The 26501-nt window shown below is 42.5% G+C and overlaps 1 protein-coding gene and 1 long non-coding RNA gene across 5 annotated transcripts in view; one reads left to right on the top strand and one right to left on the bottom strand.

Annotated features, from left to right (window-relative positions):
* Positions 1 to 10775: 10775 nt before the first annotated feature.
* On the bottom strand, positions 10776 to 24900 carry LOC110493860. The gene is made up of 3 exons (XR_002469201.2): positions 24840 to 24900; positions 24672 to 24766; positions 10776 to 10903 (listed from the first exon to the last, which is right to left on the bottom strand). It is a non-coding gene; the product is annotated as an uncharacterized LOC110493860 (long non-coding RNA).
* ripor3 (RIPOR family member 3) overlaps positions 10896 to 26501 on the top strand; it is a 72533-nt gene continuing 56927 nt past the window's right edge. For 3 of the 4 annotated variants that reach the window (XM_036949845.1, XM_021568379.2, XM_021568375.2), the window contains exon 1: positions 10896 to 11026. The gene's annotated coding sequence lies outside the window, so the exon portion shown is untranslated. The remainder of the gene's footprint in view (positions 11027 to 26501) is intronic. The other variant, XM_021568377.2, reaches the window with a different exon arrangement.

Here is a 26501-nt window from a genome sequence, read left to right as displayed (position 1 = left end):
GAAAGCGATTGCCAAATCGGCATACTTGGGGGGGAATGCACACCGTGGGACCCTGGTCTGGACTCTTCACCGACGTGGCACAGATGGAAACTCCCAGACACCTTCCAGAACACTCCTCTGACCACCCCTGGAGAACCCTGTGTCTCCACAAAATTTTAGGATTGTGCCGGGCCAGCCAGGGAATCCCTAGCACCACTGGAAACGCAGGCGAATCAATAATATAGAGACTGATACGCTCCCTATGATTCCCCTGTGTTACCATGTCCAGTGGAACCGTGGTCTCCCTGACCACCCCTGACCCTAATGGCCGGCTATCTAGGGAGTGCACGGGAAAGGGAGAATCTATCGGCACAAGCGGAACACCTAACTTAAGGGCGAGTCCGCGATCCATAAAGTTTCCAGATGCGTAAAAAAATTTAAGAAAATAAATCAAGACAAACATGTGACTAACAGGGGGTTCTGTGTGAGTTTGGTGCTGACTCACCTGGGGTGATCGAGAAGTGTTCCGCCAGCCATCTCGACTCCCAGACGGACTCCGACCACAGCTGGTGCAGGGGGGGGCCTCCTCCTCCGGTACCCCTCGGCACGGCCCCTCCCAACTCCATCGGAACGGGAGCAGAGGTGCTGGGTGGTGGAACGCACAGGACCCTCTCCGAACGCCCGCGGGCAGCCAGCAGATTGTCCAGTCGGATGGACATGTCAATCAACTCATCCAGGGAAAGAGCGGTGTCAAGACACGCTAGCTCCCTGCGAACGTCCTCCTGGAGACTACACCGGTAGTGGTCGATAAGGGCCCTGTCGTTCCACCCAGATCCTGCTGCCAAGGTCCAGAACTCCAGCGCGTAATCCTGGGCGCTCCTCTTCTCCTGCCTGAGATGGAATAGTCGTTCTCCCGCTGCTCGGCCCTCTGGAGGGTGGTCAAACACGGCACGGAAACGGCGGGAAAACTCTGGGTAGTGCTCCTTCGCTGAGTCTGGGCCATTCCAGACTGCGTTCGCCCACTCCAGAGCACGACCCATGAGGCAGGAGATGAGGACACTCACCCTCTCCGCTCCTGAGGGAGTGGGTCTTATGGTGGCCAGGTACAGTTCTAGTTGGAGTTAGAACCCCTGGCACTTCGGCTCTTCGGCTCCCCCCGCCGCCGCTCCATCATAAACCCTCGGGAGCATAAGACGGAGAGCGCTGGAGCAGGGGGATGGTGAGTCCTGAGCTGGGGGAGCTGAAGGTGGAGAGAGGAGACCACTCCTCTCCCATTGGTCCCGATGGAGAACAGTGGTATGGTGGAGAACCCGTTCCTCCATCGATGGGAGAGGGTTGGCCGCTGTTCCTGCTGACTCCATTTTCTTGGTGCGGGATTCTGTAAGGTACTGGGTGTCGTGAGGGTGAAGTCAGGCGCAGGAAAAGCAGAGAGTTCAATATAGTGCTCCTTTAATGTACACACGGTGAACCACAGCCACCCCACTTATGGGTGCTCAAACAAAATGTCCCAGACACAGGGAACGAAAACAGTCCAGCACTAAATACACGAACACGTTCGTCTGTAGCAAACACCAGGGTTACAATGATCAAAGAAACGGGCGGGCCGGTTGACTAATAAAGCCTAACTAATACAACCAACTCAAAACAGGTGTAATCAATAAACACATAAGGAGGGGGAGAAAAGAATCAGTGGCAGCTAGTAGGCCGGCGACGACGACAGCCGAGCGCCACCCGAACGGGAAGGGGAGCTACCTTCGGTTGGAGTCTTGACACTTGGTCGTGACACTTCCTGACTGCGTTCGCCCACTCCAGAGCACGACCCATGAGGCAGGAGATGATGTCTGAGATGTTGCTTCAATAGGGGTCTGAATACTTCCCGAAGGCACTGTGTGTGTATATATACATATACAGTGCCTTGCGAAAGTATTCGGCCCCCTTGAACTTTGCGACCTTTTGCCACATTTCAGGCTTCAAACATAAAGATATAAAACTGTATTTTTTTGTGAAGAATCAACAACAAGTGGGACACAATCATGAAGTGGAACGACATTTATTGGATATTTCAAACTTTTTTAACAAATCAAAAACAGAAAAATTGGGCGTGCAAAATTATTCAGCCCCTTTACTTTCAGTGCAGCAAACTCTCCAGAAGTTCAGTGAGGATCTCTGAATGATCCAATGTTGACCTAAATTACTAATGATGATAAATACAATCCACCTGTGTGTAATAAAGTCTCCGTATAAATGCACCTGCACTGTGATAGTCTCAGAGGTCCGTTAAAAGCGCAGAGAGCATCATGAAGAACAAGGAACACACCAGGCAGGTCCGATATACTGTTGTGAAGAAGTTTAAAGCCGGATTTGGATACAAAAAGATTTCCCAAGCTTTAAACATCCCAAGGAGCACTGTGCAAGCGATAATATTGAAATGGAAGGAGTATCAGACCACTGCAAATCTACCAAGGACTGGCCGTCCCTCTAAACTTTCAGCTCATACAAGGAGAAGACTGATCAGAGATGCAGCCAAGAGGCCCATGATCACTCTGGATGAACTGCAGAGATCTACAGCTGAGGTGGGAAACTCTGTCCATAGGACAACAATCAGTCGTATATTGCACAAATCTGGCCTTTATGGAAGAGTGGCAAGAAGAAAGCCATTTCTTAAAGATATCCATAAAAAGTGTCGTATAAAGTTTGCCACAAGCCACCTGGGAGACACACCAAACATGTGGAAGAAGGTGCTCTGGTCAGATGAAACCAAAATTGAACTGTTTGGCAACAATGCAAAACGTTATGTTTGGCGTAAAAGCAACACAGCTGAACACACCATCCCCACTGTCAAATATGGTGGGGGCAGCATCATGGTTTGGGCCTGCTTTTCTTCAGCAGGGACAGGGAAGATGGTTAAAATTGATGGGAAGATGGATGGAGCCAAATACAGGACCATTCTGGAAGAAAACCTGATGGAGTCTGCAAAAGACCTGAGACTGGGACGGAGATTTGTCTTCCAACAAGACAATGATCCAAAACATAAAGCAAAATCTACAATGGAATGGTTCAAAAATAAACATATCCAGGTGTTAGAATGGCCAAGTCAAAGTCCAGACCTGAATCCAATCGAGAATCTGTGGAAAGAACTGAAAACTGCTGTTCACAAATGCTCTCCATCCAACCTCACTGAGCTCGAGCTGTTTTGCAAGGAGGAATGGGAAAACATTTCAGTCTCTCGATGTGCAAAACTGATAGAGACATACCCCAAGCGACTTACAGCTGTAATCGCAGCAAAAGGTGGCGCTACAAAGTATTAACTTAAGGGGGCTGAATAATTTTGCACGCCCAATTTTTCAGTTTTTGATTTGTTAAAAAAGTTTGAAATATCCAATAAATGTCGTTCCACTTCATGATTGTGTCCCACTTATTGTTGATTCTTCACAAAAAAATACAGTTTTATATCTTTATGTTTGAAGCCTAAAATGTGGCAAAAGGTCGCAAAGTTCAAGGGGGCCGAATACTTTCGCAAGGCACTGTATACATACAGTTGAAGACGGAAGTTTACATACACTTAGGTTGGAGTCATTAAAACTCATTTTTCAACCACTCCACAAATTTCTTGTTAACAAACTATAGTTTTGGCAAGTCTGTTAGGACATCTACTTTGTGCATGACACAAGTACTTTTTCCAACAATTGTTTACAGACAGATTATTTCACTTATAATTCACTGTATCACAATTCCAGTGGGTCAGAAGTTTACATACACTAAGTCGACTGTGCCTTTAAACAGCTTGGAAAATTCCAGAAAATTATGTCATGGCTTTAGAAGCTTCTGATAGGCTAATTGACATCATTAGAGTCAATTAGAGGTGTAACTATGGATGTATTTCAAGGCCTACCTTCAAACTCAGTGCCTTTTTTGCTTGACATCATGGGAAAATCAAAAGAAATCAGGCAAGACCTCAGAAAAATAATTGTAGACCTCCACAAGTCTGGCTTATTCTTGGGAGCAATTTCCAAACACCTGAAGGTACCACATTCATCTGTACAAACAATAGTACGCAAGTATAAACACCATGGGACCACGCAGCTGTGATACCGCTCAGGAAGGAGACAGCTTCTGTCTCCTGGAGATGAACGTACTTTGGTGCGAAAAGTGCAAATCAATCCCAGAACAACAGCAAAGGACCTTATGAAGATGCTGGAGGAAACAGGTACAAAAGTATCGATGTCACGTTCTGACCTTAGTTTCTTTGTTTTGTCTTTTGTTTTAGTATGGTCAGGGCGTGAGTTGGGTGGGTTGTCTATGTTCGTTTTTCTATGATTTTCTATTTCTTGTGTTTGGCCTGGTATGGTTCTCAATCAGAGTCAGCTGTCAATCGTTGTCCCTGATTGAGAACCATATTTAGGTAGCCTGTTTTCGATTGTGTTTTGTGGGTGGTTGTTTTCAGTCTTTGTGTGTCTACACCAGACAGAACTGTTCCGGTTGTTTCTTTGTTGTTTTGTTATTCAGTGTTCAGTTTTCATTAAATAAGATGAACACGTACCACGCTGCGCTTTGGTCCTCACCTTCTTCCCACGACAGCCGTTACAATCTATATCCACAGTAAAACGAGTCCTATATCTACATAACCTGAAAGGCTGCTCAACAAGGAAGAAACCGCTTCTCCAAAACCACCAAAAACAAGCCAGACTACGGTTTGAAACTGCACATTGGGACAAAGATTGTACTTTTTGGGGAAATGTCCTCTGGTCTGATGAAACAAAAATAGAACTGTTTGGCCATAATGACCACCGTTATGATTGGAGGAAAAAGGGGAGGCTTGCAAGCTGAAGAACACCATCCCAACCGTGAAGCACGGAGGTGGCAGCATCATGTTGTGGTTGCGCTTTGATGCAGGAGGGACTGGTGCACTTCACATAATAGATGGCATTATGAGGGAGGGAAATTATGTGGATATATTGAAGCAACTTCTCAAGAGATCAGTTAAAGTTTGGTCGCAAATGGGTCTTCCAAATGGACAATGACCCCAAACATACTTCCAAAGTTGTGGCAAAATGGCTTAAGGACGACAAAGCCGAGGTATTGGAGTGGCCATCACAAAGCCCTGACCTCAATCCTACAGAACATTTGTGGGCAGAACTGAAAAAGCATGTGTGAGCATGGAGGCCTACAAACCTGACTCAGTTACACCAGCTCTGTCAGGAGGAATGGGCCAAAATTCACCCAACTTATTGTGGGAAGCTTGTGGAAGGCTACCCAAAACGTTTGACCCAAGTTAAACAATTTAAAGGCAATGCTACCAAATACAAATTGAGTGTATGTAAACTTCTGACATTTCACATTCTTAAAATAAAGAGGTGATCCTAACTGACCCAAAACAGGGAATTTTTAAATGTCAGGAATTGCAAAAAACTGAGTTTAAATGTATTTGGCTAAGGTGTATGTAAACTTCCGACTTCAACTGTAAATAGCAATTTTCAGTAGTGCTCAAAGCATGCCATTCCATGAGCGCATTCCAACTCGAATCAGTTAGCCCAATCAGTACTCCTTGACAACAAAATCATAAACAACAGAGTAGGGCTGGCTAATAAATCCTTAGTTTAGGGCTTATGCTCAGGTAAAACAAGTTGGCTAATCTATGCTTCTGTATTTCCAAGTCCTTTTCTTGAAGATCAAGGGGTAAAACATTTATTGGAATGACTGGAAATCTGATAGGCTTTGTTTTTTAATGTAAAGATATCATTTAATCATATTATTTATTATACAGTGCCTTGCGAAAGTATTCGGCCCCCTTGAACTTTGCGACCTTTTGCCATATTTCAGGCTTCAAACATAAAGATATAAAACTGTATTTTTTTGTGAAGAATCAACAACAAGTGGGACACAATCATGAAGTGGAACAACATTTATTGGATATTTCAAACTTTTTTAACAAATCAAAAACGGAAAAATTGGGCGTGCAAAATTATTCAGCCCCTTTACTTTCAGTGCAGCAAACTCTCTCCAGAAGTTCAGTGAGGATCTCTGAATGATCCAATGTTGACCTAAATGACTAATGATGATAAATACAATCCACCTGTGTGTAATCAAGTCTCCGTATAAATGCACCTGCACTGTGATAGTCTCAGAGGTCCGTTAAAAGTGCAGAGAGCCTCATGAAGAACAAGGAACACACCAGACAGGTCCGAGATACTGTTGTGAAGAAGTTTAAAGCCGGATTTGGATACAAAAAGATTTCCCAAGCTTTAAACATCCCAAGGAGCACTGTGCAAGCGATAATATTGAAATGGAAGGAGTATCAGACCACTGCAAATCTACCAAGACCTGGCCGTCCCTCTAAACCTTCAGCTCATACAAGGAGAAGACTGATCAGAGACGCAGCCAAGTGGCCCATGATCACTCTGGATGAACTGTAGAGATCTACAGCTGAGGTGGGAGACTCTGTCCATAGGACAACAATCAGTCGTATATTGCACAAATCTGGCCTTTATGGAAGAGTGGCAAGAAGAAAGCCATTTCTTAAAGATATCCATAAAAAGTGTTGTTTAAAGTTTGCCACAAGCCACCTGGGAGACACACCAAACATGTGGAAGAAGGTGCTCTGGTCAGATGAAACCAAAATTGAACTTTTTGGCAACAATGCAAAACGTTATGTTTGGCGTAAAAGCAACACAGCTCATCACCCTGACCACACCATCCCCACTGTCAAACATGGTGGTGGCAGCATCATGGTTTGGGCCTGCTTTTCTTCAGCAGGGACAGGGAAGATGGTTAAAATTGATGGAAGATGGATGGAGCCAAATACAGGACCATTCTGGAAGAAAACCTGATGGAGTCTGCAAAAAACCTGAGAGTGGGTCGGAGATTTGTCTTCCAACAAGGCAATGATCCAAAACATAAAGCAAAATCTACAATGGAATGGTTCAAAAATAAACATATCCAGGTGTTAGAATGGCCAAGTCAAAGTCCAGACCTGAATCCAATCGAGAATCTGTGGAAAGAACTGAAAACTGCTGTTCACAAATGCTCTCCATCCAACCTCACTGAGCTCGAGCTGTTTTGCAAGGAGGAATGGGAAAAATGTCAGTCTCTCGATGTGCAAAACTGATAGAGACATACCCCAAGCGACTTACAGCTGTAATCGCAGCAAAAAGGTGGCGCTACAAAGTATTAACTTAAGGGGGCTGAATAATTTTGCACGCCCAATTTTTCAGTTTTTGATTTGTTAAAAAAGTTTGAAATATCCAATAAATGTCGTTCCACTTCATGATTGTGTCCCACTTGTTGTTGATTCTTCACAAAAAAATACAGTTTTATATCTTTATGTTTGAAGCCTGAAATGTGGCAAAAGGTCGCAAAGTTCAAGGGGGCCGAATACTTTCGCAAGGCACTGTATGTAGTAGAAAGCGATGGGTTAGAAGAAGCCTACATAACCAACCCATAAACTAAAATTGAACATCCATATATTGGCCAGCAATGTAAATTTAACATTGATTTATCTTGCAATAGATGTCATTCAATTGGTAGCATACATTTTTCCAATGCCTCTTAAGGGGAAAGTAATCTAAAACCAACAGAATGTAATCAGATAAAGGTTACTGAGTTTGGGTAATCCAAAACAGGTAATTAGTAACTGTAACGGATTACATTTACAAAGTAACCTACCCAACCCTGTTTCATGAGTATGAGTTTCTGAAGCATGTAGTCTTAGTTTTGAAAAGACTCCATAAAGTGCGTAGTTCGTTCAAAGTGGGACTAAAACTTTTAATGCAAGTCGGTACACGGTGGCCGAATGTCAATGACATGGTTCAAAGTAGAGGAGAGATTGACTGCATCACTATTGGTCTTTGAGCGAGGTGTTGATGTGTTGAAAGTACCAACCTGTCTGTTCAACAGTTGGCACGGAGTTCGGACACTCATCAGTATCACACACAACATGCAACCAGAGGTCTCTTCACAGTCCCCAGGTCCAGAACAGAAGCTGTGAAACACAGTATTAAATAGAGCCATGACTAAATGGAACTATCTGCCACCCCAGGTAACCTAACATAGCAATAAACCCAGATTTAAAAAAACAGTTAAAAGAACACCTTACGGCACAACGGGGACTGTGAAGAGACACACAGACATTTTTATGCATTTTCTGTTGTATTATGCATTGTATTATGTACAGTATGTGATACATGGTTGGGATATGACTGTGATCTGTACTTGTCTCACCTGGCAGTCTTAAAATGATGCTCTTGCTGTGGGTTGCTCTGGATGGGAGTGTCTGTTAAATGACTCAATTCTAATGTAAATGTAGTGCTATGTATATTTATGTATAATATATATTTCATTTGTTGTGTTGTTTTCTGTTGTTGTGTTGTTTCCTGTTTGCTGTGTTGTTTTCCAGGAAGTGTAGTCCCTGCCTTGGCAGCAACTAATTGGGGATCCTAATAAATATTAAAAATACAATGTAGAAACTGTTTTCCTACATTGGAACGACCTGCAGATGTCTTCTTTGTTTTTTCTTTTTTTCTTTTTTGACTTATTTTTGTTTTAAAAAAACATGTACTTATTCTCTCTTGATGACAACAAATTGCTGTTGAATTCGTAAAATAACAGTTCAGTATGTATTTACTCATTTTCGATATTCTGAAGTAAAAACTGACCCTGCCCAATGTCTGTACAGGAGGCTACACCTGCAATTCTGCTTATCTTGCCAATGCTTTGATTGAGTCTCAAGAGCTTAGCTGATTCTCCACCCATCTGCTCTACCAGTTACTGCAGTAAGCAAAGCACTGGGTCATGTTCTTTATGCACCAAACAGAGGAAAACAGACTAAAACCAGGAGGAACTGCCTGGGCTTGTCCGTTTCAAAAAGTTTCAAATTCAAGTTTTATTGTAGTTCAGTAATACTGGTTAATAAACGATCATTGGGAGTTCTTGTGTAAAAATCACAATTAGAGCGCCATGCTTAGAAATCCCCAATCCATATGCGACTTGAGCATTTTATGAGAAACATATTTGGTTCTGTAAGGGTTAAAGAAGTTAAGCATCTGTTCTGTGCTCCCCTGCAATCCCCGACATTTGCCTTGTTTCCCTGCGCTCCCCCTTCTCACTCCTCTCCTAATTCGCTTGGAACTCAGCCCAGAGAAAGCTAGAAAGTCCAATCTTTTTTTAATGATTTCGACCTTAAACTTCTCTGCTTTTCTCAGTGAAGTTGTTTCTATCTTCTCGTCATTGTTTCAAGCAAGTTGGGATAGCTGGTACTCACTGTCTGGCTCCATTAGGATTTTCCTCTCAAATTCATTAAGACGAAGCCAATGAGTTGACTGCCTGGTTAGTCAGCTCCACTCCATAACCTAACCGCTTATGTTCATTCTCCATATGATATTATATGAATGCAGAAATGAACTGGCCATAGGGCAGTGCGGTCAAATGTCAGATGGTCTGGTCCATCTTTCGTCCAGTTGGCCTGTCTGGGTTTTCTGGGTGGGCTGGTGTGTTCATACGATTGACATGCAGTAATTTCTATCTTGCCTCATCCATGGAAACTAAGTGATGCTGTAGACCCATGGGTAAGTGGGGTGAATAATCTGCACTTCAATGGAGAGATGAGTCTCATTTATTTTGCAAGTTACACATTCAACAACAGAGGGCGCTATTATGTCACATTAGCCATATGCACAGACAGGTCATAAACAGTACAGATCACTGGCTACATGCAGAACAAGATATCAGTACAGCTGAATGCATGGTCTCTTGCTGTGATGGGAGCAGTGTTTGTGTTACTCCAAAACAGTACATCTAGAATGCTAAAATATGTGCAGCTGTAATCAGATAAAGGTGGATCATGAAAGTGTAAATGTTCCATGGTCTAAACTAAGTCTGTGAATATTTGGTGTATGTCATTGATATGTCAGCATGAACCATCAACAGAGTGATTAGACCAGTAGCATAGTCTGTAAACATACAGCAAGTGAAATATTAAGCGTAGCGTAAAGATTGATCAGATCCAGTAGTGGGATTCTGTTTGTTAAAGCTATTCTTTTTCACAATGGAACCGAGTGAGAGTTACAGTATATAAAGATTATGCTTTATGTGGCTCTTGGACACATGTTGAAGAGCCAATCACAGGTGCCGAAAGATTCTCTCCACACACAGATCCTTCAGCTCTGTCTTCTCTGTCACATGACATGGGGAGTGAAGTGGAGCCGCTAAATAAGTCTCTTGCATTCCTTATCTCTTTTTGCACGTGTTCAAAGGGAAAGGGAGAAAGAGTTACTTTGTCGCCCTTCTCTCAAAATGTTATATTTGGGACCTCTAGAGACGTTTTGTGACAGGTATTGTGGGTTCATTTAATTCAATCTCTCAGTGTTGCTGGTTTCCCCACATGACACCTCTTGGGTTATTCCTTTGTGTAGTAGAGTTGCAATAACTCTGTGTAATAGAGCTGTATGGACGGTGTGATTGCCAAGTTTTCTGTTTCAGTCAGCTGCCAAACGTGAAACTGACCAAGGGGAGGGGGAGAGGGCTCTGAGGCATTTTAATTTACAGCTTTAAAGTAACTCTGGGCCAGCAAGACAAAAGAAGGGAAATGACACTGAAAACAATGGGAGGGCGGGGGGGGGGGGGGGGGGGGGGGGAGGAGAGAGAAATGACAAAGCATATGGGGTTGGGGAAAAGAGTGCAGGGGAGGAGTGGAGTGGAGACCCTTAACTTGGACGTGAGAGGGGGAATGACACGGAGCAGGAGAGAGAGAGAGAGGATGCAGAGGAGAGAGTGGGAGCAGAGAGAGGGAGAGAGAGTTTGCCGAGTACTATTTGATGTGTCGAGCCTCTCTTCCAAGCAGCTTCTCGGAATCCAGTGTCACTTCTACCTCCTGGAGCCTCTCAGCTTAGCCGTCTCTCTGCAATCAGGAGTCAGCAGGCAGCTGCCCAGCCTACACACACACACACACACACACACACACACACCAATAGCTCTGGAGATGAGCAGCACAGAGGCACTTCAAGAGGCTGTCGGATACACATTCACCCTAGGATAGGAGTGTGTTTTCTATCAGGTAAGGTCAAACATTTGCTTTCAGTGCTAATACTGTACTTCCATTATTTACTTTGCCTCTTGCTCTGTCAAAGGTATCACATGCATTGGCTGTGTTCATTCAGTGTCCACCTTTTAGATTTCTAGACAATTGCTCATCAGGATGACAGTCATACGTACAATTTTGTTTCCAGGGGATGAAAATGAGACTTTTAGCCCAAAAACATGTTTGCATTTGCCGAGAGCCTATGCAGATGATAAAGTTGTTTACAGTGCATGTCGGCCATAGTTTCTCATGAACCCCTTGGACTGTTGCTTGCCAGATCAAACATAAACAACAAGGCTGGAGCAGAGGTTTGACTTCTACAGGGCGATATTTCAAAACAAGTAAGCCTTCTCACAAGTCTGCAGCCTCCGTGTTTATTTTTCAAACTCTGGCACGTGCTCACGGAAAATGGTGAGCCCCAATCTATCTGATGGGAAAACTTGAGGGGACTGAACGCTTTCAAGCTGTGCTTTCCACAGGTGGGGGAACCTCTAGCTTCGAGTTAAATACTGTATAACGTTGCATGGTTGTGTATAAGTGGTGTTTTTGTTTACTGTACACTAGGGCTCTCTTTGGGCTAATTTATCTTGGGGTTTCTCCCAGAGATTGCAAAGCAGATGATGTCTATTCTGAAGTGATACCCGCTTTGGTGTGAGTAATGAGGGCTAACAGAGCTTTGACACACGCTAATCAAAAGCAGCCTCCAGTCGGACAGGTCCCATGTAGGCTTATTAGCAGGGTGACAGGGAGGGTTGCTGCAATCCTTAATTTAAAGATAAATATGACAAAATTATGAAAAATGGCTAAACTATGCCTCTTAAAAATGACTGAACAATGCCTTAGACCCAGGACATTCTTTCAATGGTGCTATCTCACTTAGTAGTGTACTATCATCATAACCCTCCACCCTCGTCCACTCGATCCCACCCACCCACCCACCAATCCCCATCCCACCATTCCTCCACCACCCCCCTGCAATTCGCATTGATGCCATTTTGTGAGAACCTGAAACTGAATTCCAGATTAAACTACTCACTTGAGAAATATGAAACTCTGAAAGGGAGAGAAAATACAAGCCAGGAATGAATGTTTCAGTTCCAGTTGTGAGAACAGTTTTTTTCCCCCATACCGTATGGCGATGGAATTCAATGGAAGAGGTAAATGTTTTTAAATCAAAGTGAAAAATAAAGACGTCAGTTGAGCAGCTCTCAGGATCCATTACCTTGCCCAGACAAGCCATTAACATGAAATTCACTGTGCCAATAGCCTTTTTCTCTTAGAGTGTAGGTCTGTCTCTGTGATGATAGTTATTCTTGTAAATCGGGACAATCCCATCTTTTTTCTTCATTTGAACAACATTTGTTGTATATTTGTATAGACCACAGTATCAGCTATCACACCATGTACAGTGCTTTTAGAAAGAATTACCACCCCTTGAAATTTTACACACTTTGTTGTGTTACAAAGTGGGATTAAAATGGATTTAATCGTCATTTGTTTGTCAATGACCTACACAAAATACACTCTGTCAAAGTGGAGGAACACTTAAAAAATATAATGTAATTTATCAGATATTCAACCGCCTATGGCAGCAATTACAGCTGTGAGTCTTTCTGGGTAAGTCTAAGAGCTTTGCACACCTGGATTTTTTTACCCAATTGGTACAGACTTGGGAGAGGCAATGGTCTAGAGCCATGCGTCCTCTGAATCACAACCCAGCCAAGCCACACTGCTTCTTGACACAATGCCCACTTAACCCGGAAGCCAGCTGCCCCAATGTGTTGGAGGAAACACTGTACACCTGTCAGGTGTACACTGCGCCCGGCCCGTCAAATTAGTTGCCAGTGCATGATGGGACAAGAACATCCCTGCCGGCCAAGCCGTGTTTTAGGTTATTGTCCTGCTGAAAGGTGAGTTTGTCTCCCACTCTGTTGGAAAGCAGCCTGAACTATGTGTTCCTCTATGATTTTGCATGTGCTTAGCTCTATTCCGTTTCTTTTTATCCTAAAAAACTCCCTAGTCCTTGCCGATGACAAGCATGCCCATAAAATGATGCAGCCATTGAAAATATGGCTGCATCATACTTGAAAATATGAAGAGTGGATATGCCCCAAACATTGTATTCAGGACATAAAGTTAATTTCTTTGCAACATTTTTGCAGTTTCATTTTTGTGCCTTATTGCAAACAGGATGCATGTTTTGGAATATATTTTTTTTATCTGTACAGGGTTCCTTTTTTTTCACTCTGTCAATAAAGCCCCACCGTGGAGGTGTCATAATACCGATAAAAACTAGTGGACAGACAGAGAAATTGATCTTATTGTTTTTCCACCATTCATTTTCCCATAGGGGATTTTTAGAAACACTTAAAATAAGGGCTGTGTTTTCGTATAGGCTTAGCCTACGTGATGCTTTGATAACCATGTGAATCTCTCTCGGACAAGATTCATTTTATCAATATATTGCGCAGTCCACTGCTGGTTGATGCATGCGACGTCTGAGCAGGGGAACGTAACCAATATCTGCGGTGCTGCTCGTGGGAACGTCCTCTCAATGGGACCGTAAGATTCAGAAGCTTGAAAACCACATTAGAAAAAATTGCTTAAATAGCTTCAATTCGATTTTTACCTAAAATGTAGACAATTTATTTTTTAACTGAACATAATTCATGATGGTTTAATTTTATTTGTAATTCCTTTTGGAGTCAAAGATAATAATTTAAAATAATTTGAAATAAATTTCAGTTTTTCAAACGGGATTATTAGTTATTCTATTTCAGTTTACGAAATAGTAATTTCATGATTAGCTTTTGTTTTAGTTTCAATTTTAGTTTACTATAATAACCTTGGTTTGTTGATAGTATGACCATCTGTAGAGCATCTACAGATGGACTATCCGGACTGTCCAAATAAGGTGGATTTATGTCAACTCCGTCATGCGCATAATAAACTCCATGGCAGCTAGCCATATTCCAAGATCTTAATTTCAATCCCCCCAAAATCGAATATCTTAAGTAAACAAATTAGCCTTCCGGAAAGGAAACGACAACAAATGACTGTCCAAATACTGTAGAAAGTAAATGGGAAAAATTGTAAATTATCATATCAGAACTGTATCATTTTACTGAGAAAAATAAAGCTTTCAAATGAATTACATATTAGATAATAGGCCATATAAGAACGGCATGTGAAGATTGACTAGTACAGTTAGTATAGAATGTTTGGCTAACAGAAAACAAATGGAATGTGTTAGCTAGCATTAGCAAAAGTTTGCAAACTATTTATTTTTAAGACTGACACATGGCCTCTGCGTGCCCCATGTTCCCTCCTCAACCCCCAGGGATGAAGCCTCCTAGCTTGTAGTGCACTACATAGGGAATAGGGTTAATTTGGGACACATCCACACACATCCCTCCCTGGCTTCGAAATAATACCCAGAATGGTGCCTAACACCCAAAACATTGATTACTCTGAGAGGAAAAAATGTGTACGGAAATGTGTTATGGAAACATCCTCAGAAGGCTCTCTTGTAACAGTAGGCCTACTGAGTTGCAATGATTAACTAGACATTATGATAGAGTTAGCCTGTCCATACCCAATAAAGATATGGAATAAGATTGACCAAAACAGGTCGGCAGTAGCTGTTCATTTATGATAATTAATAGGATTGTGTCACTTTCTGGGGCTTTGGAGAAAAATTGTGTTACTTTCTGTGGCTTTGGAGAACAATGGCATCTACTACAGGAAGGTATTTGTGGAACTATGCCATGGCACACATAGGAACATTCTATGCACCCCCATCCTCTGGAGTCAGATATCCGGTTTTACTTTTCCAGATGACCATTTACATTAGTAATGTATGGAGGCATTGGCATATGCCCCTAAAAAGGTACAGTGCTGATAGGAAACAAGACTTTATTATGAAGTTATTGAGCTAGGAGTTCTGCTGAACGTTAGTTGTTGTGGGGGCAAACGTTTTGCAACGACTTCAATGGCTATACTTCCCACTGGTGTACCAGAGCATTTAATACTGATTCTTCCCCTGTGAATTCTTATTTTTCTTCCCGCAATGGGATTTTGCCTCTGCCTGGAACATAAGTCGTTTCGAAAATAAGAATGAGGAGAGAAGTAATAGAGGAAGGATGGGAATGGGATGCAGGCCTGTGAGTGTTTTGCATTTCAAGCGAGAGCCAACATCCCATTGCCTGCAACTGAGGTGGGTGTGTGTATGTATGTATGTATGTATGTATATATATATACAGTGCCTTGCGAAAGTATTCGGCCCCCTTGAACTTTGCGACCTTTTGCCACATTTCAGGCTTCAAACATAAAGATATAAAACTGTATTTTTTTGTGAAGAATCAACAACAAGTGGGACACAATCATGAAGTGGAACGACATTTCAAACTTTTTTAACAAATCAAAAACTGAAAAATTGGGCGTGCAAAATTATTCAGCCCCCTTAATACTTTGTAATACTTTGTAGCGCCACCTTTTGCTGCGATTACAGCTGTAAGTCGCTTGGGGTATGTCTCTATAAGTTTTGCACATCGAGAGACTGAAATTTTTTCCCATTCCTCCTTGCAAAACAGCTCGAACTCAGTGAGGTTGGATGGAGAGCATTTGTGAACAGCAGTTTTCAGTTCTTTCCACAGATTCTCGATTGGATTCAGGTCTGGACTTTGACTTGGCCATTCTAACACCTGGATATGTTTATTTTTGAACCATTCCATTGTAGATTTTGCTTTATGTTTTGGATCATTGTCTTGTTGGAAGACAAATCTCCGTCCCAGTCTCAGGTCTTTTGCAGACTCCATCAGGTTTTCTTCCAGAATGGTCCTGTATTTGGCTCCATCCATCTTCCCATCAATTTTAACCATCTTCCCTGTCCCTGCTGAAGAAAAGCAGGCCCAAACCATGATGCTTCCACCACCATGTTTGACAGTGGGGATGGTGTGGTCAGGGTGATGAGCTGTGTTGCTTTTACACCAAACATAACGTTTTGCATTGTTGCCAAAAAGTTCAATTTTGGTTTCATCTGACCAGAGCACCTTCTTCCACATGTTTGGTGTGTCTCCCAGGTGGCTTGTGGCAAACTTTAAACTACACTTTTTATGGATATCTTTAAGAAATGGCTTTCTTCTTGCCACTCTTCCATAAAGGCCAGATTTGTCCAATATACGACTGATTGTTGTCCTATGGACAGAGTCTCCCACCTCAGCTGTAGATCTCTGCAGTTCATCCAGAGTGATCATGGGCCTCTTGGCTGCATCTCTGATCAGTCTTCTCCTTGTATGAGCTGAAAGTTTAGAGGGACGGCCAGGTCTTGGTAGATTTGCAGTGGTCTGATACTCCTTCCATTTCAATATTATCGCTTGCACAGTGCTCCTTGGGATGTTTAAAGCTTGTGAAATCTTTTTGTATCCAAATCCGGCTTTAAACTTCTTCACAACAGTATCTCGGACCTGCCTGGTGTGTTCCTTGAACTTCATGATGCTCTCTGCGCTTTTAACGGACCTCTGAGACTATCACAGTGCAGGTGCATTTATACGGAGACTTGATTACACACAGGTGAATTTTATTTATCATCATTAGTAATTTAGGTCAACATTGGATCATTCAGAGATCCTCACTGAACTTCTGGAGAGAGTTTGCTGCACTGAAAGTAAAGGGGCTGAATAATTTTGCACGCCCAATTTTACAGTTTTTGATTTGTTAAAAAAGTTTGAAATATCCAATAAATGTCGTTCCACTTCATGATTGTGTCCCACTTGTTGTTGATTCTTCACAAAAAAATACAGTTTTATATCTTTATGTTTGAAGCCTGAAATGTGGCAAAAGGTCGCAAAGTTCAAGGGGGCCGAATACTTTCGCAAGGCACTGTATATGAGAGAGAGAGAGAGAGAGAGAGAGAGAGAGAGAGAGAGAGAGAGAGAGAGAGAGAGAGAGATTTAAAAAAAGAACACTCACTGGACAGTTTGTACTGTAAGTCGTGAATGTCCCTTCAGGGCCACTGTACAGGAGCCATGATCCCAGGAGTCTAGTCATGGGGAGACATGGGGGAAGCTTGTTATGCTATTCACTATGAACATGTAATGCACTATTTTTGACCAGGGTCCATAGGGAATAGGGTGCCATTTTGGATGCAGCACTAATACAGCCCATCTGGCATTCCACACAAACAGGATGCAGGGCACCAGTAGCTCTGGGATCCATTAAAACAAAACAGAACCAAAATATCAACTTGAAAGAAGCCTTGATTGAACTCCTCGTGGATATGTCTCTGTCTGCCCTGTCATCTCTCAGGCTTTCAAAGTGGCTCTCTACAAATACCAAAGGGGAGAGAGTTTGGGCTCGGGTTTAAACCAAAAAACCCAGCCTTTATTTTTGTTGACACTGTGGAAATCGTGTGCATGTGACCCTCTTTGCTTCTAAAGGGAATTGTTAAAAACATTTGTTTGTTTCCCTGAAACGTTGACTGTTTAACCAGTCTCCTCATCACCAGTTTTAAAGGCCCAGTGCAGTCAAAAATATTTTCCTTATTTCATATATATTTCCGCACTATGAGTTTGTAATAATACTGTGAAATTGTGAACATGATGATAATGCCCTTCTGGTGTAAGAGCTATTGGTAAGAGCTGCCTGAAATTTCAGGCTGTTTTGGTGGGATGGTGTTTTGGCCTTCCAAGGTCAAATCAAATCAAATCAAATCAAATTTTATTTGTCACATACACATGGTTAGCAGATGTTAATGCGAGTGTAGCGAAATGCTTGTGCTTCTAGTTCCGACAATGCAGTAATAACAAGTAATCTAACTAACAATTCCAAAACAACTGTCTTGTACACAGTGTAAGGGGATAAAGAATATGTACATAAGGATATATGAATGAGTGATGGTACAGAGCAGCATAGGCAAGATACAGTAGATGGTATCGGGTACAGTATGTACAAATGAGATGAGTATGTAAACAAAGTGGCATAGTATAGTATAAAGTGGCTAGTGATACATGTATTACATAAGGATACCGTCAATGATATAGAGTACAGTATATACGTATGCATATGAGATGAATAATGTAGGGTAAGTAACATTTATATAAGGTAGCATTGTTTAAAGTGGCTAGTGATATATTTACATCATTTCCCATCAATTCCCATTATTAAAGTGGCTGGAGTTGAGTCAGTGTCAGTGTGTTGGCAGCAGCCACTCGGTGTTAGTGGTGGCTGTTTAACAGTCTGATGGCCTTGAGATAGAAGCTGTTTTTCAGTCTCTCGGTCCCAGCTTTGATGCACCTGTACTGACCTCGCCTTCTGGATGATAGCGGGGTGAACAGGCAGTGGCTCGGGTGGTTGATGTCCTTGATGATCTTTATGGCCTTCCTGTGACATCGGGTGGTGTAGGTGTCCTGGAGGGCAGGTAGTTTGCCCCCGGTGATGCGTTGTGCAGACCTCACTACCCTCTGGAGAGCCTTACGGTTGAGGGCGGTGCAGTTGCCATACCAGGCGGTGATACAGCCCGCCAGGATGCTCTCGATTGTGCATCTGTAGAAGTTTGTGAGTGCTTTTGGTGACAAGCCAAATTTCTTCAGTCTCCTGAGGTTGAAGAGGCGCTGCTGCGCCTTCTTCACGATGCTGTCTGTGTGAGTGGACCAATTCAGTTTGTCTGTGATGTGTATGCCGAGGAACTTAAAACTTGCTACCCTCTCCACTACTGTTCCATCGATGTGGATAGGGGGGTGACATCACCATGCAGTAAAGTAGTTAATAGACCAAAAATAAAGACAGTTCCAAACCTCTCTGGCAATAAGATCATTTTCAGATAATTTCTTCAGTTTTACAGCTAATTTCCTGCAATTCTACACATTTTGTAATGACTTACAGTATGCCATGTTAATATGATATCTGAGTGAGAATGATTAACAAAATCAATGGGGGCAGCCTGGAGGTCAGGGCCCCTGGGCATGTGCCCTTTGTGCCAGGTCGGTATTCAGACATGATTACTACTACTACTAAGTATAGATAGCTGGCTAGATTAACCACCACTCTCAAAATTGTTAGCTGACATGGCTAATTGAGTGACTGTCTGTGACTGACATAACGAGAAAAACTGCTAATGCACTACCAAATTTCGAAATTGTACCTGGTATTTTCTACTATTCTTATACTCTCAATAGTAAGTTGAGACCCCGACTGAGTCACCCCCACCCGAGTCACCCCTCCACCCCCAAATACAAAAAATAAATAATATTTTTTGATTTGGGGGTGGCGGGGGTGACTCGGATTGGGGGCCCCCTAGCGACCACTTACGTCGCTTAGGCTTGGAACTGGCCCTGCTCATCACATTTTATTAGCATGTTTTTTGGGGGGAAAACAACAGTTGTTTTTGAACAATATGGTGATCATAATGATGCAGAATGTTGCATGGGAAAGACATTATATTCACATAAAGTCAAAATGCACAAAACTTTTTTCATATAAAATATTGAAAACTATCATCTGTTTCTATGCAATTTTACCTGCTGGCTAGCGAATAGCCAGACACATAGTCCTCCCTTTTCCCTCCCTATGCCAAGCACTGCATTCAAGTAACACATAACAGAATCTGACATCTTTTCCAGGTTTGCCTTCAATTCACAGAGTCAGCAGGAGAGTACATTAGAATGTATTCCTACCACACTCTGCACACGCATGTGCACACAAGCACACACACACCTTAAATAATTGCCATTGTCTGTCTAGACCGACGACACACATTTAGATTAAGATAAATGTATTGGTCAACTGCAATTAAGGTCCAACCAAAAGTTTACTTCTGCTTTGAACCCACCCCATCGAAGTACACATACACATATACAGGTCTTGGAGAGGTGCGGGACATCCTTTGATGCTCCCACAGTATAGACCTACATGAATACCCCAAGAACCGTCTTTTATGTAAGTCAGGAAGTGGAGTCTTTCCTATTTTATTCTTAAGGATAAGATTTTCGTAACAGCTTTGAATGAAGATGTCGCCGAAGAACATGGCTGGCGTTTTACATTCTCCCAACCAATTGTGGTATTTTGTTATTTTTGTTTTGTTTTGTGTAACTTATTTTTTTACTTATTGTGTACATAATGTTGCTGCTACCGTATCTTATGACCGAAAATAACTTCTGGACATCAGAACTGCGATTACTACCAAGACAGTCGTGAAGAGGGCACGACAAAACCTTTTCCCCCTCAGGAGACTGAAAATATTTGGAATGGGTCCCCAGATCCTCAAAAGTTCTACAGCTGCACCATCGAGAGCATCCTGACCGGTTGCATCACCGCCTGGCATGGCAACTGCTCGGCATCTGACCATAAGGAGCTACAGAGGGTAGTGCATCACTGGGGCCAAGCTTCCTGCCATCCAGGACCTATACAATAGGCGGTGTCAGAGAAAAGCCCATAAAATTGTCAGAGACTCCAGTCACCCAAGTTATAGACTGTTTTCTCTGCTACCGCACGGCAAGCGGTGCTGGAACTCCAAGTCTCCCCATTTTGTACACTGCTGCTACTCACTGTCTATTATCTATGCATAGTCACCCCCACCTACATGTACAAATTACCTCAACTAACCTGTACCCCCGCACACTGACTCGGTACAAGTGCCCCCTCTATATAGCCTCATTATTGTTATCCTTATTGTGTTACTTTTTATTATTACTTTTTATTTTAGTCTACTTGGTAAATATTTTCTTAACTCTTCTTGAACTGCGCTGTTGGTTAAGGGCTTGTAGTAAGCATTTCACGGTAAAGTCTACACTTGTTGTATTCGGCGCACAAATAAAGTTTGATTTGATTTGAATGTCTGAAGTTACACCCTATTCCCTATACACAATGTACTCTATTGGCCCTGGTCAAAAGTAGTGCACTCTATGGGGAATAGAGTGCCATTTAGGACATTACCTGGAAGATAGATATGAACGGCCTTCCTATTGTCAAGAGAAAGGTTATAACTGATGAGCACAATACTAATATGGGGAAAGGGCAACAATCGTTCAGATATAATTTCTCACAGTTGGCACTACAAAACAGGGTTTGACTTGAACTTTAGAGGCAGAAATGTCATTTGATTCACATTTGATTCACTTTCAGCAAATAAATAATGCTGTTAATTATGCCATGATGAAGATATGACAACAATAAGGGAATGATTAAGATGCCATGATAAATCATGCAGGGGCCAAGCTCATCACCGAAAGGGAACAGAGAGCAAGCATGGAGAGAGGCATGCAGCATCTGGAGAAAACATTTTGACTAACCATTATATACCCAAATATCTCAACAACAACAAAAATGTAAACGTTCCCTGTATGTGAACGATGTGTTTAAAGCGTCTCATCGTTCTGGGTTACAGAATTAGTATCAAGGTTTAATGGGTATTCACGTTATGGGCCTTTTCTTTACAAGAGGGTCTCTCTGGTGAGGGTTCCAGTGGTTAGCCCGTGGTCCAGGTTGTGTGTGTGTGTGCTTATTTATGTGTTTGTTATTTCTTTGAATGTCTGAGTGTGGGGGTATACATACACTATATAAACAAGAGTATGTGGACATCCCTTCAAATTAGTGCATTTGGCTATTTCAGGCACACCCGATTCTGACAGGTGTATTCAATCGAGCAAAGAGCCATGCAATCTCCATAGACAAACATTGGCAGTAGAATGGCCTTTACTGAAGAGCTCAGTGACTTTCAACGTGGCACCATCATAGGATGCCACCTTTACAACAAGTCAGTTCATCAAATTTCTGCCCGCTAGAGCTGACCTGTTCAACTGTAAGTGCTGTTATTGTGAAGTGGAAACGTCTAGGAAGAACAACAGCTCAGCAGAGAAGTGGTAGGCCACACAAGCTCACAGAATGGGACCGCCGAGTGCTGAAGCGTCTGTCCTCGGTTGCAACACTACAGAGTTCCAAACTGCCTCTGGAAGCAATGTCAGCCTAAGATCACCATGCGCAATGCCAAGCGTTGGCTGGAGTGGTGTAAAGCTTGCCGCCATTTAACTCTGGAGCAGCAGAAAGGTGTTCACTGGAGGGATGAATCACGCTTCACCATCTGACAGTTCGACGGACAAATCTGGTTTTGGCGGATGCCAAGAGAACGCTACCTGCCTGAATGCATAGTGCCAATTATAATGTTTGGTGGAGAAGGAATAATGGCCTGTGCTGATTTTCATGGTTGGGACTGGGCCCCTTAGTTCCAGTGAAGGGAAATCTTAACTTTACAGCATACAATGACATTCTAGATGATTCTATGCTTCCAAATTTGTGTCAATAGTTTGGGGAAGGCCCTTTCCTGTTTCAGCATGGCAATACCCCGTGCACAAAGTGAGGTTCATACAGAAGAACGCTACCTGCGAGATTGGTGTGGAAGAACTTAACTGACCTGCACAGAGCCCTGACCTCTACCCCATCGAACACCTTTGGGATGAATTGGAATGCCGACTGCGAGCCAGGCCTAATTGCCCAACATCAGTGCCCGACCTCACTAATGCTCTTGTGGCTGAATGGAAGCAAGTCCCAGTAGCAATGTTCCAACATCTAGTGGAAAGCCTTCCCTGAAGAGTGGAGGCTGTTATAACAGCAAAGATGCCCATGATTTTGGAATGAGATGTTCAACGAGCAGGTGTCCATATACTTTTGGTCATGTAGGGTACGTGAGTATTGTGTAGGTATATTGGGGGAAGTGTATAGCCTAGGTCTGTCTGTGTGTGTTTGTGTCAGGGTCCCCTCCTCTGGGCACTATTGTGGACCTTTCTGCCCATTGGGGAGGCTGTTTCTTAACAATTACTGCTGACCTGTGAGTGATTTACACAGTCTCTGTGTGGGGCTGGCTCTGGACGTTTGAGTAGCCCCCTTATGAGAGCCCAGCATACGTCATACCTCTCACATGTAAACATAGGCCCCCTTCTCTAACGTACACAAGAACATGTGAAGCTGGAAACACAAGGAACTGATTTGGGGCGTGTCTCTTTTTCCCTCTCTCTTGGGTGGGATGCGAAGAGTATTCATACAGTATGTTTGCATGTACAGCACCAGTCAAAAGTTTGGACACACCTACTCATTCAGGGGTTTTTCTTTATTTTTCCTATTTTCTATATTGTAGAATAATAATGAAGACATCAAAACTATGAAATAAGACATGGAATCATGTAGTAACCAAAACAGTGTTAAACAAATCAAAATGTATTTTATATTTGAGATTCTTCAAAGTAGCCACCCTTTGCCTTGATGACAGCTTTGCACACTATTGGCATTCTCTCAACCAGCTTCATGAGGAATGCTTTTCTTGAAGGAGTTCCCACAAATGCTGAGCACTTGTTGGCTGCTTTTCCTTCACGCTGCGGTCCAACTCATCCCAAACCATCTCAATTGGGTTGAGGTCGGGTGATTGTGGAGGCCAGGTCATCTGATTCAGCACTACATCACTCTCCTTATTGGTTAAATAACCCTTACACAGCCTAGAGGTGTGTTTTGGGTCATTGTCCTGTTGAAAAACAAATGATAGTCCCATTAAGCGCAAACCAGATGGGATGGCAAATCACTGCAGAATGCTGTGGTAGCCTTGCTGGTTAAGTGTGCCTTGAATTCTAAATAAATCACGACAGTGTCACCAGCAAAGCACCCCCGCACCATCACACCTCCTCCTCCATGCTTCACGGTGGGAACCACACATGCGTAGATCATTCATTCACCTACTCTGCGTCTCACAAAGACACGGCGGTTGGAACCAAAAATCTAAAATTTGGACTCATCAGACCAAAGGGCAGATTTCCACCAGTCTAATGTCCATTGCTTGTGTTTTTTGGCCCAAGCAAGTCTCTTCTTATTATTGGTGTCCTTTAGTAGTGGTTTCTTTGCAGCAATGAAGGCCTGATTCACACAGTCTCTATTGAACAGTTGATGTTGAGATGTGTCTGTTACTTGAACTCTGTGAAGCATTTATTTTGGCTACAATCTGAGGTGCAGTTAACTCTAATGAAATTATCCTCTGCAGCACAGAGTTTACTCTGGGTCTTCCTTTCCTGTGGCAGACCTCATGAGAGCCAATTTTATCATAGCTCTTGATGGTTTTTGCGACTGCACTTGAAGGAACTTTCAAAGTTCTTTAAATTTGATATTCATGTCTTAAAGTAATGATGGACTGTCGTTTCTCTTTGCTTACTTGAGCTGTTGAAAAAATTCCACAAATTAACTTTTCATTAACAAGGTGCACATGTTAATTGAAATCCATTCCAGGTGACTACCCCATGAAGCTGGTTGAGAGAATGCCAAGAATGTGCAAAGCTGTCATTAAGGCAAAGGGTGGCTACTTTGAAAAATCTTAAATATAAAATATATTTTGATTTGTTTAACACTTTTTTTGGTTACTACATGATTCCATATGTGTTATTTCATAGTTTTGATGTCTTCACTATTATTCTACAATATAGAAAGTAGGAAAAATAAAGAAAAACCCTTGAATGAGTAGGTGTGTCCAAACTTATGACTAGTGCTGTACATTTGGATGAAGCGAAGTTGAGGTAGAGTTCTGATTGTTTTTGATATTGTGTCTCTGTTAGCCTTACTCTCTAAGTCTAAGTGAATGCACATGCATACATACCCATACACCGATAGAATTGAACGATGTGCTCCGTTGCTTTCTTCTCCCTTGTGGTTGGAGGATGAATTACGTACACAATTGCAGGATGTTATCTCCTAGGAAACAACAATTCACGTCTCTTTACTCAACCACAGCATATGGAGAAACACTTATAGTCAGTCTCCTTACCTCTTGTCCAGTCAGTAAAACTCAAAACAAAAAGGTGGAACATTTTGTGCGCCCCCCCCCCCCCCCCCCCTCCACTCTGCTCAATAAATGCTGCTTTCTGGGGATTCTGGTTTTCCCTCTGTAGCCCCTACCCTTTCACCTCCCCATTCCTCCATCTCTGTGAAACAGCTTTTCAGTGTCAGTGAAAACATGTATCTCGCTCTCTCTTACACTCTCTCTCACTCACTCACTCACTCACTCACTCACTTATTCACTCACTTATTCACTCACTTATTCACTCACTTATTCACTCACTCACTCACTCACTCACTCACTGCTTAAACATACGTTGCACAATGGACTTAATTGGGCTCAACAACTTTCATACGCTCTATTTCCATATAGGTCCAAATGTTCCAGAGTGTTTATACTTTACAAATGCCTCCTTAGGAGAGGCTCGTTGTTCGTTTTTTTTTTTTTTGCAAGGAGAGCAAAGAAACAGACATACTATTATGATTATCAGATTATGCATTGCGAGGCCCCGTCATCTGTGGCTCAGAGCCAAAGGAAGCTGACTGGCTCTTGGGGAACGGTCATGCTGGAGTTAAAGTGCATTGATGAGTAACAGTCCCCTGAGTGAACAGCTATGCTCAACATGCAGAGAAGAGAGGAGAAACATCACTTCCCAAAACAGTGACTTAGTAACAACGAGAAACACTCACTGCAATAAACTAGTGAAGGGTCGTTTGCGAATGAACTGCTCTTTTTGAATTACTCTTTTTGGTTAACGTCAGGAACCGGATCGCATCTGTAAAATAGCCATTCATTAGGTAGTGAGGAGAGATCCTCATTCTGGTCCACACACCACTCAACGTAGAGCTGTTTGGCAGAAAAATGAACGGCTCTTTTAGGTGAACAGAGCAAAAAGATCCGGCTAACTGAAAAGAATGCTCATCATTACAATAGACAACATCCTCAATCAGTCAAAGAAAACTAAAAAGGTTTACACAACGCCAATTCTTTCTATAGTGATGTCAACTTTTTATGAATGTTTTTTATATATACAGTCATGGTCAAAAGTTTTGAGAATGACACAAATATGCATTTTCACAGTCTGCTGCCTCAGTTTGTATAATGGCAATTTGTATATACTCCAGAATGTTATGAAGAGTGATCAGATTAATTTCAATGAATTGCAAAGTCCCTCTTTGCCATGCAAATGAACTGAATCCCCCAAAAAACATTTCCACTGCATTTCAGCCCTGCCACAAAAGGACCAGCTGACATCATGTCAGTAATTCTCGCGTTAACACAGGCGTGAGTGTTGACGAGGACAAGGCTGGAGATCACTTTCTCATGCTGATTGAGTTCAAATAACAGACTTGAAGCTTCAAAAGGAGGGTGCTTCCACTGGTCCTGGGGCCCTTGTTAAGGTCAATGACATCATCAACTTTACCCAGTACCAGGACATTTCTGCCAAAAACCTGGTTGTCTCGGCCAGGAGGCTGAAACTTGCCAGCAAGTGGATTTCTAGCAAGACAATAACCCCAAGCACACATTAAAATCCACAAAGATTTTTGACATATACTAGATTCTTGACATAGCTCATTCTAATATATTTACTACTGTACATATAATTCTTAGTATATCTTGTGTACATTTGTCTGGTGTATATACGTATAG

This window comes from Oncorhynchus mykiss, chromosome 17 (genome assembly GCF_013265735.2).
Source record: "Oncorhynchus mykiss isolate Arlee chromosome 17, USDA_OmykA_1.1, whole genome shotgun sequence".
NCBI lineage: Eukaryota > Metazoa > Chordata > Actinopteri > Salmoniformes > Salmonidae > Oncorhynchus > Oncorhynchus mykiss.
The sequence above is the reverse complement of the archived record's forward strand: the minus strand, read 5'-3'. Positions and strand labels throughout refer to the sequence as shown.